Source organism: Podarcis liolepis (genome assembly GCF_965112155.1).
Source record: "Podarcis liolepis genome assembly, chromosome: 4".
NCBI classification, from domain to species: Eukaryota; Metazoa; Chordata; class Lepidosauria; order Squamata; family Lacertidae; genus Podarcis; species Podarcis liolepis.
Window position 1 is genome coordinate 47,143,904 of NC_139558.1, and position 13,530 is coordinate 47,157,433.

Genomic DNA, 13,530 nt, shown 5'->3' on the forward strand with positions numbered 1-13,530 from the left:
TCTGCTCAATGAGCATAAATACTGACTGGCTTGCATAAAGTTTGTGGGGAGCTTAGGTGTTGCAGGCTATTTAGTGAGCATTCATTCTGATTGGTTTGTAGGGAGGCGATATAGCATTGTGTCATGCAACTGTTACCCTACACATTCTAGTGCATTTTTGTGTCACTTTCCTGAATGCAAGAAGTCTGATGGGAAGCAGGGGAGAAGCTGGCTTGTTGCACAAGAGCACCAAATTCACATTAATTGTGCTACTTGAATTGGCCTGTTGTGCCTTTGTATCTCGCCTGAAAATAGCGACATCCTCCTGGAAATGTCCTGTAGGATGTTACAGCTTGGGCTCTGAAACTTGAATATTCATGAAAAGCTAGTGGTGGCATTTCGGATAGGTTTATATTTTGGGGTGTGTGTAAATAGTACAGTGGTACCTCTGGTTGCGAACGGGATCTGTTCTGGACCCCTGTTTGCAACCAGAGCCGAATGCAACCCACGTCTGTGTGTGTCGTGATTTGTCTCTTCTGCGCATGTGCGTGACTTTATTTTGAGCGTCTGCGCATGCGGCGAAACCCGGAAGTAATCCATTCTGTTATTTTCGGGTTGCTGCGGGATACAACCTGAAAAGATTTAACCTGAAGCAAATGTAACAAGAGGTATGACTGTATCCATCTAATGGAAGCAGGAGTTCCTGAACACTGAGGGCTTGTTCAAAGTTCTGCTTGTCCGGTGCCTAGAAAGCACAAGTCGAAGCAGTTTTGCTGCTTCCCCCCAGAAAACCCTCTCTTTAGCTCTAAATCAGAACAATTGTCAATCTGCAGAAAACCACAGTTGTTCCTATTCAGTGTTAAACTATGGTGTACTGTAAATAACTCTTGGTTAAGCATTTCCGCATCAGATACTTAGGACTTTAATTCCAGTTTCAGGTCAGTGTGGATAAGATTACAGCCTAAGACTGGCACTTTAGCTGCTCACTATAAATCCCTGATTTCAGCCTTTTTCTCCAAATCACATTTTGCAAATAGACACATACCTTTATATCTTCATATGTGGCTACATACACACATTGTACATGCTTTTTTCTATCCAGAAGTAATGCATAGGTAGAAAATATGGTATCCAGGGTTACCATATTTTCCTTGCACCTGTTTCTTCAGTATAAGTCTGACCATATTCTAGCCATGAATTGCTTACCCAACGCACTTGTTAAATGGTTATAATGCAAACATGCAAGGTATAAGACAAGGCTGGATAACCTGTTGCTGGACTACAACTCCCATCATCCCTGGCCATTGGCTATGCCAGTGTTTCTCCAACTTGGGTCTTCAACTTTTTTGGAACTACAATTCCCATCATCCATGACTACTGGTTCTGCTAGCTAGGGATGATGGGAGTTGTAGTCCAAAACAGCTGGAGACCCAAGTTTGGAAAACACTGGGCTATGCTGACGGGTTGATGGGATAGGCCCTGTTCTTTACCCTGACATTCTCCTTCCCCAATATATAAGGAGCTATTGATTCATACATACTAGAACTGAAAAAATGTATTTAAATCATTTTTGGCCAGGATTCTGAAACCATCCACTCAACTGTACTGAAGTTGGTGGAGACTATTACACATACACATGTGCACATGCACACATGCATGCACATGCGTGTGTGCGTGCACACACACGCAGAGGTTTGACGGCATATCATCAGCTGTATACACACCCAAAGTCTGCATATCTGTATAGCTGTATACACACCCAAAGAACTGCATATCATCAGCTGTATACACACCCAAAGTCTCAAAATAGCTGCAGCAACTACTCTGCAGGACATTTTGGGTGGTCCAGAACATTGCTTTAATATTTGCTTGACTCACAGTGCAGCATTTCTTGGCATCTGCAAACATAGTTCCGCTATATTGTCTAAATATATTTGGTAGGACATAGAAGGGTTGGAAAGTGAAACACAATAAAATCCCATTTGTTTTGCAGTTATTAAAAACAGTGGGAATATTATTTTCTCTTATCCGCTTTCCACATTACTTATATTACCAGAAAATGATATTCTCATATTATTCTAATTTTTGAAACTATCATAGAATAATAGGTAGCAAATTTTCTATGAATAATCTAGCTGTACTGAGGCAACAGTAACCAGTACTGGAGCATATACAATACTTTGCATCCATACTATTCCTAGCACTTCCCCTTAATTGACCTCAAATTTTAGACTTCTCCTTGAGCATCTGGAGACCTATCCAGTCAGGATGGACAAAAAAGGATGAGATGGATAGATCATTAGCCTGACCTTTTACAATTCCATGGGAGGCTGTGATGTATTACCTATTTCAGGTCGGATTGAATCAATTCTGCCATTACTGAAGTCCCATTACAAATGTATCCTTAATCTTTGAAATGCAAAATACATAACACAATTCCTCATTATTTATTTACAATGCCTGGAACCTGAGTAAGTGAGTTGCCCTTGGTTCCCACTGAAACCAATGGAACAGGATACGACTAACTTGTCTCAGTGATTTCAGTGGCAACTAAGTTTGACTTAGTCTGCACCCAGTCTGGATCCAATCTAATATTTATATACTGTCCCCAAATGAAACTTCTCTAGGTGGTTTACGAGTAAAAATTAAAGTTATACAATATATAAATAAAAAGGAAACATGGATTGTAAATCAGAATAAAATTAGAAAAGGAAATAACATCATTACAAAGGATGACATTCCCCAATTGGGATGCCGCCATTGAAAAGGTCCCCTCTCTAGAAATCACCTGTCACCCTCTCATTGGGTAGTGCTGGGGCACCCAGAAAAGGGCATTAGAAAGTGATTTTGGCTCACTGTACTAGCTAGTTATAATAGGATGAAAGTACTTCCCATTCTGAATGAGACTGCAATGGGGCACAAAAGGTTTGAGTCCCCTCCCCATAACGTAGTCCTGATTCAGCTGAAGCCACCTATGAAATAGGACTGAGGAAAATCAGAAAATTCCTTCTGAGTATGCATGCAAAATTACTTGGGAATAAGGATCATGACACTCAGTGGAACATGCTTCTGAGTAAACATGCCCAGGATGGGGCTTAATGTCAAAAAGCTCTTATCATGCCAATGGAAGTAACCCCAAAGTACATCAAGCCACTGATTGAGCTCAAAACCTACGGTATCTTCCTAAGCCACTCTGTTTTACAAGGTGGGGAACCAGCTGCCTTCCAGGCATTGCTGTAGTACAACTCCCATCATTACCAACCACTGGCCATGCTGACAGTGGATAACATCTGGAAGTCCACACGTTCCCCACCCCTGCTGTAAAGTTTCAAAATTATAACATTCCAACTGAATGTTTTTGAAGGAAATACTTTGATCAGGTTTTTTTCTAAGGAAGCATCTGTATAGAAGAACAAGGTTCAAGACAAGGGTGGTGTTAGATATTTTGGAACCCTAACAAAATACTTAAATCCTCCCGCACTCTGTGGATCTCTGAGTTTCCATCCTCAGAGGCTTGTTTGCTCTGTGATGTTCCTAAGCTGTATCTGGCTAGTGCTAGAAGGAAGGTTACCAGGTTTCTTTTCATCATTTCCAACTAGAAATGCATAAAATGCCATACAGCTTCAGGAGGGCCTACATCTGTTGAATGTTCTGTCTGTCATGTGGCATTAAGAGTGTGCCTCTGCTAAGAAAAATGGTAGTAACTGCAGCTGGAAAGAAGAAGTGAGTGCTATCCAATAATGCAGAAAAAGAAAAAAGTTCCTTCCAGTAGCACCTTAAAGACCAACTAAGTTAGTTCTTGGTATGAGCTTTCGTGTGCATGCACACTTCTTCAGATACACTGAAACAGAAGTTGCCAGATCCTTCTATATAGTGAGAAGGTGGGGAGGGGTATTACTCAGAAGGGTGGTGGGAATGGGTGATTGGCAGATAGCTGAGATGAGCCTGTTGACGACTCTTAACGACTGCAATAGGTCTTACAGGAAAAGGCAAGGGGTGAGTAATACCCCTCCCCACCTTCTCACTATATAGAAGGATCTGGCAACTTCTGTTTCAGTGTATCTGAAGAAGTGTGCATGCACACGAAAGCTCATACCAAGAACTAACTTAGTTGGTCTTTAAGGTGCTACTGGAAGGAACTTTTTTATTTTGACTATGGCAGACCAACACGGCTACCTATCTGTGCAGAAAAAGAGTTACTCTATAAAGCATTTCCCAGCCTGTTGCCCTCTAGATAGTTTTGACTACAACTCCCATAATCCCATGCCAATTGCCATGGTGGCTAGGGTTGACACTCTGTACACACTGCTTCTAGTGTACCCTAATTCTTATAACAGTGGTGGAAAACAGATGTTGGAATGCCACACCCAACATCCCTGACTGGGGTTAATAGGACATTCGTTGAACCACAGGTTCCTCACCCCTGGTTTATAGGCCTCATAGGGGGTGCCTTTTCCATTCAAATAGCTGAAGGAGGAAGTGATGAAGGTAGGGCATGATGGAAAAGGCTTTGGAAAATGTTCACAAATCATTCTAGGAAACAGAGCAGGCTGAAATGATTAAGGACTGAAAAAGGCATAAACATCTGCAGCTGCCAGAAGGCAAGTCCACATAACATTCTTTGTGATGCATGTGAAAGATGAATAAAAAGTATATAGGAGTCAGAAACTTTTAGGAGTGGTGAATAATATAGTGAATATTAATGACACAATTGTAGATCAGGGCTGTACAACTTGGGCCTCACCAAGCCCAATGCAATTTGCTTGTGGATTGTGGCCTGCCAGGTACTCGGCCTAGGCACCTACTTGCTTTAGCAGGTCCAGCATATAGCTTGGTGGGTCAAAAGGTGTGTAGATGGCTCAGATACTGTTCAGTTACTAAAGCCTAACAGTAAATTCCACCCTATGTAAGATTGTACAATAAAGTTCCTTACCAGATTCAGCATCAAACTCCGGTTGTCAGGTCCAGATTCTAGAAGAGTTGCGTTGAAATGAAAATTCCTTCAGCAACAGCTGTGCCCATCACTCCAGTGCTTTGCTAGACACAGCTGCACCTGTGGAATTATTCAAAACAACATTTAAAGGTGCAGGAGTTTTTTTGAAGGTCTGAATCTGGCAATGTTATTGATGCAAAAAACAAAGAGTGAGGCTAAAACTGTTTTTATTGAAAATCAGCTTAATCCTTAAACGAACGAAAGAAAGAAATAAAGAAAGAAAGAAAGAAAGAAAGAGAAAGAGAGAGAGAGAATGAGAGAGAGAGCGAGTGTTTAGAGTTGGTCTGCAGTCTATCTTTAGTTGTTAATGGAGACATCATTGATTATGCTTTGACTATTTTTATTGTGTTGGGGTTTTTATTGTATTTCAGTTGATTTTACTGTGTATTAATTGTTTTGCTATGAGCTGCTTAGGAGATAGCTTTCTATGGTGGAACAAAATCATATAAATCCCCCCCCCCCCCGATGACCAGAAATCAACAGCATTGGTTGTCACTATATCTTTAACAACACACTTTCCAAAAAGCATAAAAGTAAATTTAAAGGCACATGTATAGGTTGCCTTTATAGACAGCCGTACAAGAAAAGGATCTAGATGTTTCAGCTGATCATAAGCTGAACATTAACCAGAAGTGTGATGCAGGCAGCTACTCAAAAAGCTAATGGAATCTTAGGTAGAGAAGTACAGAGCAAACCCTCCAACATTTCTCCAATGAAAATAGGGATGTCCTGTTTTACTATTTATAGCCCACACATCTTACTGGGCTGCCCGAACCACTCTGAGCGGCACCCAACATACATAAAAACATATTAAAACATTAAACATTTTAAAATTTCCCTATACAGGGTTGCCTTCAGATGTCTTCTATAAGCTGTATGGTTTTGGCCCAGAGGTCACATAACTAACTCCATACCACCCAACATTCCTCCGATGAAAATAGGGACATCCTGAGGAAAAGTGGTGCATTCTGGGATCGACTCGGAAACAGAGATGGCTTCTGTAGATCTGGCACTGTCCCTGGAAAATGGGAGGGTCTGCCATGTGGGACAATTTCCTCTTACCTGGAAAGGCCTGAAAAGGATTGTCAAGGATTGTGGACAAAGGAAACAGTGTAGTGATGCGATTGTAGGGTTGCCATACGTCCGGAATTTCCCAGACACACACGGGAAATTCGTCAGCCGCATCCAGTTGCCGGTACACATGGCAATCCATGTCAACAGTGCCAGTTTCCTCAAATAGCCCCAAAACGGCATTTGGCGATCTCACCAAAAAAAGCTCAACAACTTTTCAACAAGCAACTTTGGCAACAAAGCTCAACAACTTTTCAACAAGCAACTTTGGCAACAATAGTGCTCTCAACATTTTGGACAACAGTCATTTGTACTATCTGTCCACAGGCAAGGAATGTGCATTTAGTTCAATGTCAAATCAAGATGTGAAATTAACTCCCTGCCCAACCTCACTGTGATCTGTAGATTCTGTGTCCCACTTTATCCTCTCACATTAGTTTCTCCTCTCTGTGTCCCCATCACTATGACCATATTCCTAATCTTTCCCTTCCTTCAGCTCTTCTGCTTCTATGACCCCTGACTTTTATCTTCCTTATGTTCATGGACTTCTCATGATTTTCTAGTCTTCAATGCACTCCACGTAATCGCTACTTTCCTTATAATCAATTATGGGGCATTAATCCCAGCCGAAGAGACAGTGTTCCCATCTCTCATAGGAACCGAATGGCAAACACTCTGTTACTGCTTTTTCCTTCAACAACTAGACTGTTGTGGGAATTTTGTCACTCTGCCACAAGCAGTATAGGTCCTGTCTCTTCCATAAATCAGACCTGGCTCCTTTTGGAGTGGGGAGGGGAGAAGGTACCAGTTATCCAGGTCAGTATTATCAATTCCCATTGTTGAATGCTGCGCATATATTCTGTTTTGACTCTATGTCAGAAAGGAAATTTCTGAAATGATTATGAAACGATTTACTGCATATTCATGGCTGAAATTAAAAACATAATTCTTTCAAAACAAGCCCTCAGAGAAGTTAGATTTTCTTGTGAGTCTTGTTCTCCAATAAATTATGTTAAACAATACATGTCCATCAGATAACATAGGACTTCATTGTCTTGGACACTATATCTAGACTCTCCAACAAATGGGACATTCTCATTTAATTTGAATATCATTACAATAACAAGGAACTTTTCATCATTGTCTTGTGTGCAGAAAGATGAAGTGAATGTTACATTGTTTTGATTACTCAGAGTGACACTAAAATAGTTTAAATAATTATGCTTTAATGGAAGACTAATGAATAAAGCAATTGTTGAAGCTTCCAAAAAGAAAAGAAAAGGATTTTTGAATCGGATACCTCCTCAAAACAAGAGTGAAGGAAAAAGCACAGCAGGAGGTTGTTCTTGTTAGTGAAATTCTTTAGTTACCTGCAGAGTTAAGCTTTTAGCTAGACCCTATCCTGATTAACATTAACATACATTATCAAATTTCTATGAGCTCTTGTTTGGGGTAAAGACAAAAATAATGGATGATGTGTCAAATGTAAGTAATTATCCTTTGCAATAGTAAATGGATGATATACAATGTTATAGAATATATTCATTTAAAACAATGGGTCTGATTTATGATTTAGTTTGATATCAGCCCAATGTTTCATATTAGTGTGGGTATGCTTATGTGTATAGATTTTGTGTTTAGTATTACATGTATATATTTACAGTTTGCAGTGTGGGTCAGTTTATAACAGAGTACCAACATGTCTGGGAACAAATATTTATTAGCAAAATACAGGCATGCCTGAGTTTTACCAAAGCTACTACTAAGGTTCCCTACATCAAGGCTAATTCCCTCTCACACATCCCAAATATGAAAAAAGCATGTGTTGAAGGAAGGAAGAAGTCTGTCAGTATATTAAAAATAAACTGAGTAGTATGCTTTAGAGGTGATGAATGATCTGCCTATACAGTTTTAGCTAATAGGATCCCCTCCAACATTTCACAGATGAAAATAGAGAACATTCTTTTATACTTGTAGTACCCCTTTAGCAAGGCTTGTTATTCTACATGCCTAGTAATTCTATCTTTAACCGTGTTTTCCCTAAGTTTTTATAAATCACACTTGAAGCTAATGGATATGCTCCTGTCCCTCCTCTAGTTGTCCTGAACTTTTTCACTTTTGGGCTCTTAACAAAGTATTGGGTGGGTATCTTCGGCACCTGGTTATTTATGTGTTCTGTTTTTTTGCCAGTAAAACCTAAAATGTTGTCTCCTTTCACTCCTCAGACTTTGTTCCTGATAAAATGTCAGTAAACCCCAGAGTTTACCATAAAACACAAGATCATGCTCTGGCTATGCTCCTGCCCTTCATTTTCCTTCTGCTTTTGTCCCTGTCTTAACATATTCTCCTCTGACCCTGCCCACTCTGGTTCAGTTCTTAACTCTCAGCTGAGGCAGGTAATATTTTAGACATCAAAAGTTGTCGGTTCCAGCAAGCATGATCTTCATAGTGCGCTATGGTGGACTGCACTGCAGCTTTAAACACAAAATTCATAATGCATTTGGGTGTGCGCACAATAAATTTTGGTTCAAGCCAGGGGCTGTACTGCTTCATCAAACACATTTCCAAAACACATTCTGTACTGGTCGTTTGCAGTGTTTGGGTGGTTCTGTTCAAGTTGTTGAAACATTCAAAAAATGGAAGAATTTTTCATTCAGGCACACAAGTAACAATTAAATAAAAATGGGTTCAGATTCTGTTTGACTCCTTGACTGCAAATTCCATCATTCAGATATACTGAAGGCAAACGACTCTACCATTGGGAGGGACATGGGGGTGCCCACAGGAAATAAAAGTGCCACTTCGCACAAGGCAAGGGTTATTGGGAAGGGGAATGGTGGAGCCAGAAGTCCAGGTAGAGGCCATGTGGGGCAGAACCATATTGGCTGGCTGGGATAGAGTCACAAAGATACCATGCAGGATGCCTTAGATTCCAATGCTGCACTGCTGTGGGAAACAAGCCCTTCTTGAGATGTAATGCTCAGAATGCTCTCCAGAGCATACCCAGGTGTAAATATGTGTATAATAAATCGTATTTCTTAAAGATGCTAGTTTCCGCTATGCCTTGATTTCCAATATAAGCACAACCCTGGGTGAGCCCTGCAATCTTGCTACCTCTTGGCAGAGGTTAGGGGTGGCACGTAACCTCTGTAGCATTATTATTAGTTTTAAGAACATAAAAAGTGCCCTTCTGGATGATACCAACAGTCCGTCTAATCCAGCATCCTGTGGCCAACCAGATATCTGTGAGAAGTCCCCAAAGTAGACATGAGTATATCGAACATAACTCATGATATAAAGGGGATGAGGAGGGAACAGGAACTCAGGCTATTTCAGATGATAAAATCTGGAGCCAGCTGGTTATCAATAGGATTTCTCAAAACAACAACAACAACATCATGTAGGCTCTGACAGAGGGGGGAAAGGACCAAGCTCCAACCATTGAGATATTAACTTTTAGGCAAAATGGTTGCATGCCTGTCAAGTGGGCAGAGTGTTTTGATATGCATATGTATGTAAATTTTGCAAAAGGGATCCTGGGGAACTTCTTTAGAACCAAATAACAACAGAGAAATCTCCCTCAGGCAGCAAGCTAATAAGTTAGTGCCATCTTCACTATGCACCACAGGACTGTAATATGGTATGTAGCTGCATTCTTCAGCTTATTAATCTTTTATGGCTCATGTAGTCGAGCCTGTCATGTATTTCATGATGTTGGTTGCACAAACAAATACTGCTCCAGTAACGTGAAGGGTAGGGAAATAAAATAACTAGGACAAATGGAAATATTTGTTCCCTGTGTGATCTAAGCAACTGTTTGTATAAAGACAGGCCTAGCGGAACACAATGCAGTTGCTAACAGAATGTTTGTAACCACTGTCAATTTCTCCTTCTCTTAAGTTCACCGTTGGAACCTGAGGTAAAGCTCTAATAGATTCATTTTTCTTCCTCATCTGAAGATGCTTCGTCTCTCCATCTTTTTCAACTATATTTTTTAACAAGTCTCTTTGGTTTGGGGAAGGTGAAAATTAACTGTTAGTACCCAGTATGCCAAAAGCTTGCAATGTGAACAGTGTCGTTATGTTTGTGAGAGATTTCTCAAGAGTCACAGCAACTCACTTCCAACTTTGCTCTGCTACCCCTGTGCAGAAGGAGGGTCACGATGGCAATTAGAACCATTTGTATCTCCTGGGCTTGTTTGGTCCCAGCAGCCCTACACAGAAAACTGAAAGAGGTCGTAGTTGCTTCGTTTCTGTAGTTTTACCTGGCTCTCCCTTTTCTGTATCTGGCTATGTTTTCAGGGTCAAGCTAGAGATTCCCCCCTTTGACTCTGCAAGGAGGCACCAGCTTTTACTAGGAGCCTATTATCAAGCACAATTTGCATTTTAGGACATTTGTATAAAATCCATGAAAGTATGTCACAAGTGTATTTTATCCATTGCATTGATATTCTGGGAAGCCGCTTTTCAGGGATAGCAAATGCTCTGTCAAGGGGCCTTGTTACATGGGGTAGTCTTTCTGCTGTTTTTGTCAGCAAAGTTACTTAAGTAATGCAGATGGAGTCCAGAGAGGAAAGAAATTCTGGTATACTTACTGGGGAAAACAGCATATTATTTGAGAAGAAAAGAACAGAGAGGTTTTGTTTTCTTACTTCTGATCTTGTACATAGATGGGAGACATTCAGCTAAATATACAGAAGAAAACTCATCAGAACTACACCCCAAACTGAATAAACATCATGCCACCCTGCCTGGTTGCTAAGCAACATCTCCACCTGTCCCCCCTCTTGGCTAGTTGACTTTAATATTAACAGAATTAACCCTTAAGTCACAAACTGAATGATCCCTGCTGTTCCATCAGTTTTAATTTCCGCTCTTCCAAATCTATTGCAGAGGAGCATACAAACTCCAAAGCAGTTTGAAAATGCTACAGGTGCCTGGTGCCTGCACAAAGCGCCCAGGTCTTCAGACCCTGCTACAGATTTCAAACCATGAACACAACCCTCCCAGCATTTCTCCTAACTATAAGAAGTAACGTTCATAGGATAGTAATACACAGTGAGGGACGCGGGTGGCGCTGTGGGTAAAACCTCAATGCCTAGGACAGGGGTCTGCAACCTTTAAGACAAAAAGAGCCACTTGGACCTGTTTCCGAAGGAAAAAAAACCTGGGAGCCACAAAACCATTGCAACATTTAAAGCATGTGCACCGCTGCCCTCCGATCTGACAGCGGGCGGGAAGGTGACGTCGGGACGGTGCATGACTAACGCACGCACCGCCCCCATGCGACGTCACAGCCAGTACAGCGCCCGCCACAGTGGGGACTGTCGGGGCGCACAATGCACCTCCTCCCCTCGCTAGTATCCGCCCCGGAGCCGCGGCAAAGCTGTAAAAGAGCCACATGCGGCTCCGGAGCCGCGGGTTGCAGACCCCTGGCCTAGGACTTGCCGATCGCATGGTCGGTGGTTTGAATCCCTGTGGCAGGGTGAGCTCCCGTCTTTCGGTCCCAGCTCCTGCCCACCTAGCAGTTTGAAAGCACCCTTAAGTGCAAGTAGATAAATAGGTACCGCTTTATAGCGGGAAGGTAAACGGCGTTCCCGTGTGCTGCGCTGGTGCTGGCTCGCCAGAGCAGCTTCGTCACGCTGGCCACGTGACCCGGAAGTGTCTCCGGACAGCGCTGGCCCCCGGCCTCTTAAGTGAGATGGGCACACAACCCTAGAGTCGGACACGACTGGCCCGTATGGGCAGGGGTACCTTTACCTTAATACACAGTGTGCTTATAAGGCTGTCTATTTCAGCAGTCATGTGTGTACCTACTACATTGAGGCCCTTCTGACTAATAGTATCCCAACAGCTATGTCACACCTGCCAACATTTCTCCAATGAAAATAGGGATGTCCTATTCCATAATAATAATAATAGTAATAATTTTATTATTTATACCCTGCCCATCTGACTGGGTTGCCCCAGCCACTCTGGGCAGTTTCCAACATATATAAAAACATAGTAAAACATTAAACATTTAAAAAACTTCCCTACACAGGGTTGCCTTCAGATGTCTTCTAAGGGTTGTATAGTTTTGGCTCAAAAGTCACATAACTCCATACCCTCCAATATTTCTCTGATGAAAATAGGGACATCCTAAGGAAAAGTGGTGCATTCCGTGATCAATTCAAAAACCGGGATAGCTCCTGTAGATCTAACACTGTTCCTGGAAAATAGGGGCACTTGGAGGGTCAGCTATGTGGGACAATTTCCTGTTGCCTTGAAAGGCCCTAAAAGGATTGTCAAGGATTGTGGACAAAGGAAACAGTGTGCTGATGCAATTGTAGGGTTGTGCAACAAAACAAAACTAAAACAACGAGAACAAAAAAGCTCTACAATTTCCAAAGGGGTGGGGGGAAAGCTCATCAACTTTTCTGTCTGGAATTTCATTGTTTGAAATATGGCAACCCTATAATATAGGCCATTGGTAGGCAAACCAAGGCCCAGGGTCCGGATCTGGCCCAATCGCCTTCTAAATCCAGCCCGCGGATGGTCCAGGAATCAGCGTGTTTTTACATGAGTAGAATGTGTGCTTTTATATAAAATGCATCTCTGGGTTATTTGTAGGGCATAGGAATTTGTTCATATTTTTTTTTCAAAGTATAGTCCTGCCTCTCACAAGGTCTGAGGGACAGTGGACCGGCCCCCTGCTGAAAAAAATTGCTGACCTTTGATATAGGCCATAAGGACCTTATCAGCACAATTCAGAGTGACCCACTCATACACATGAGCCATTGAGAAATGTATATGTGTACTATAAGGGCACAGGCAGTGCCTTGTGTTAAACTGGTGCTTTCTCCCGAGTTACATTTATTTCAGTGGTGTTTGTGTAGGAGAAGTGCCAAGTGGATTGTGCCCACCTTTTTTATTATTAAATTAAAGAATGGAAGAAAAGCGATCAAGGCAGACAGCAAATTGCACTCTCTGGAATAAGCAGCACTAGTGACCTCAAAGTCATTCTATAGTCCAAGGGTATGATCTAAGGCTACATGCTCCATAAGGGAAAAATCAGCACAAACTCAACTAAGATGAAAGAGAACAGAGAGAATAAAATTAATCTGATATTTTGTGTGACAGATGAAATACATTTGAATTCTTTTTAAATATTAATGTCTCATTTTGCTTGCTCTTGAAGCATTAGGCACAATGGGTGAAATAATTAAAAACAGATTTATTGTTTTCTGTCCTTTGTGGCTCAGTGAGGATTGTTGCTGCAAGGACTGTTTTTAATTGTCTGATAAGAGTAGGGGAGATGGCATCCTGTGTTAATTCAATATGAAACGTGCCAATTTAAACATACCAAAGTACAGAAATGACAAAAAAAACTTCTTTCAAGGTTGATACTGTTTACAGTATGAAGAGAGCCAGTAGTGTGGTTTATACCTAAACAACAGATTAGTGGCATAACATGTGTATAATTTGCCATCGTAAAGGGAAGTATGA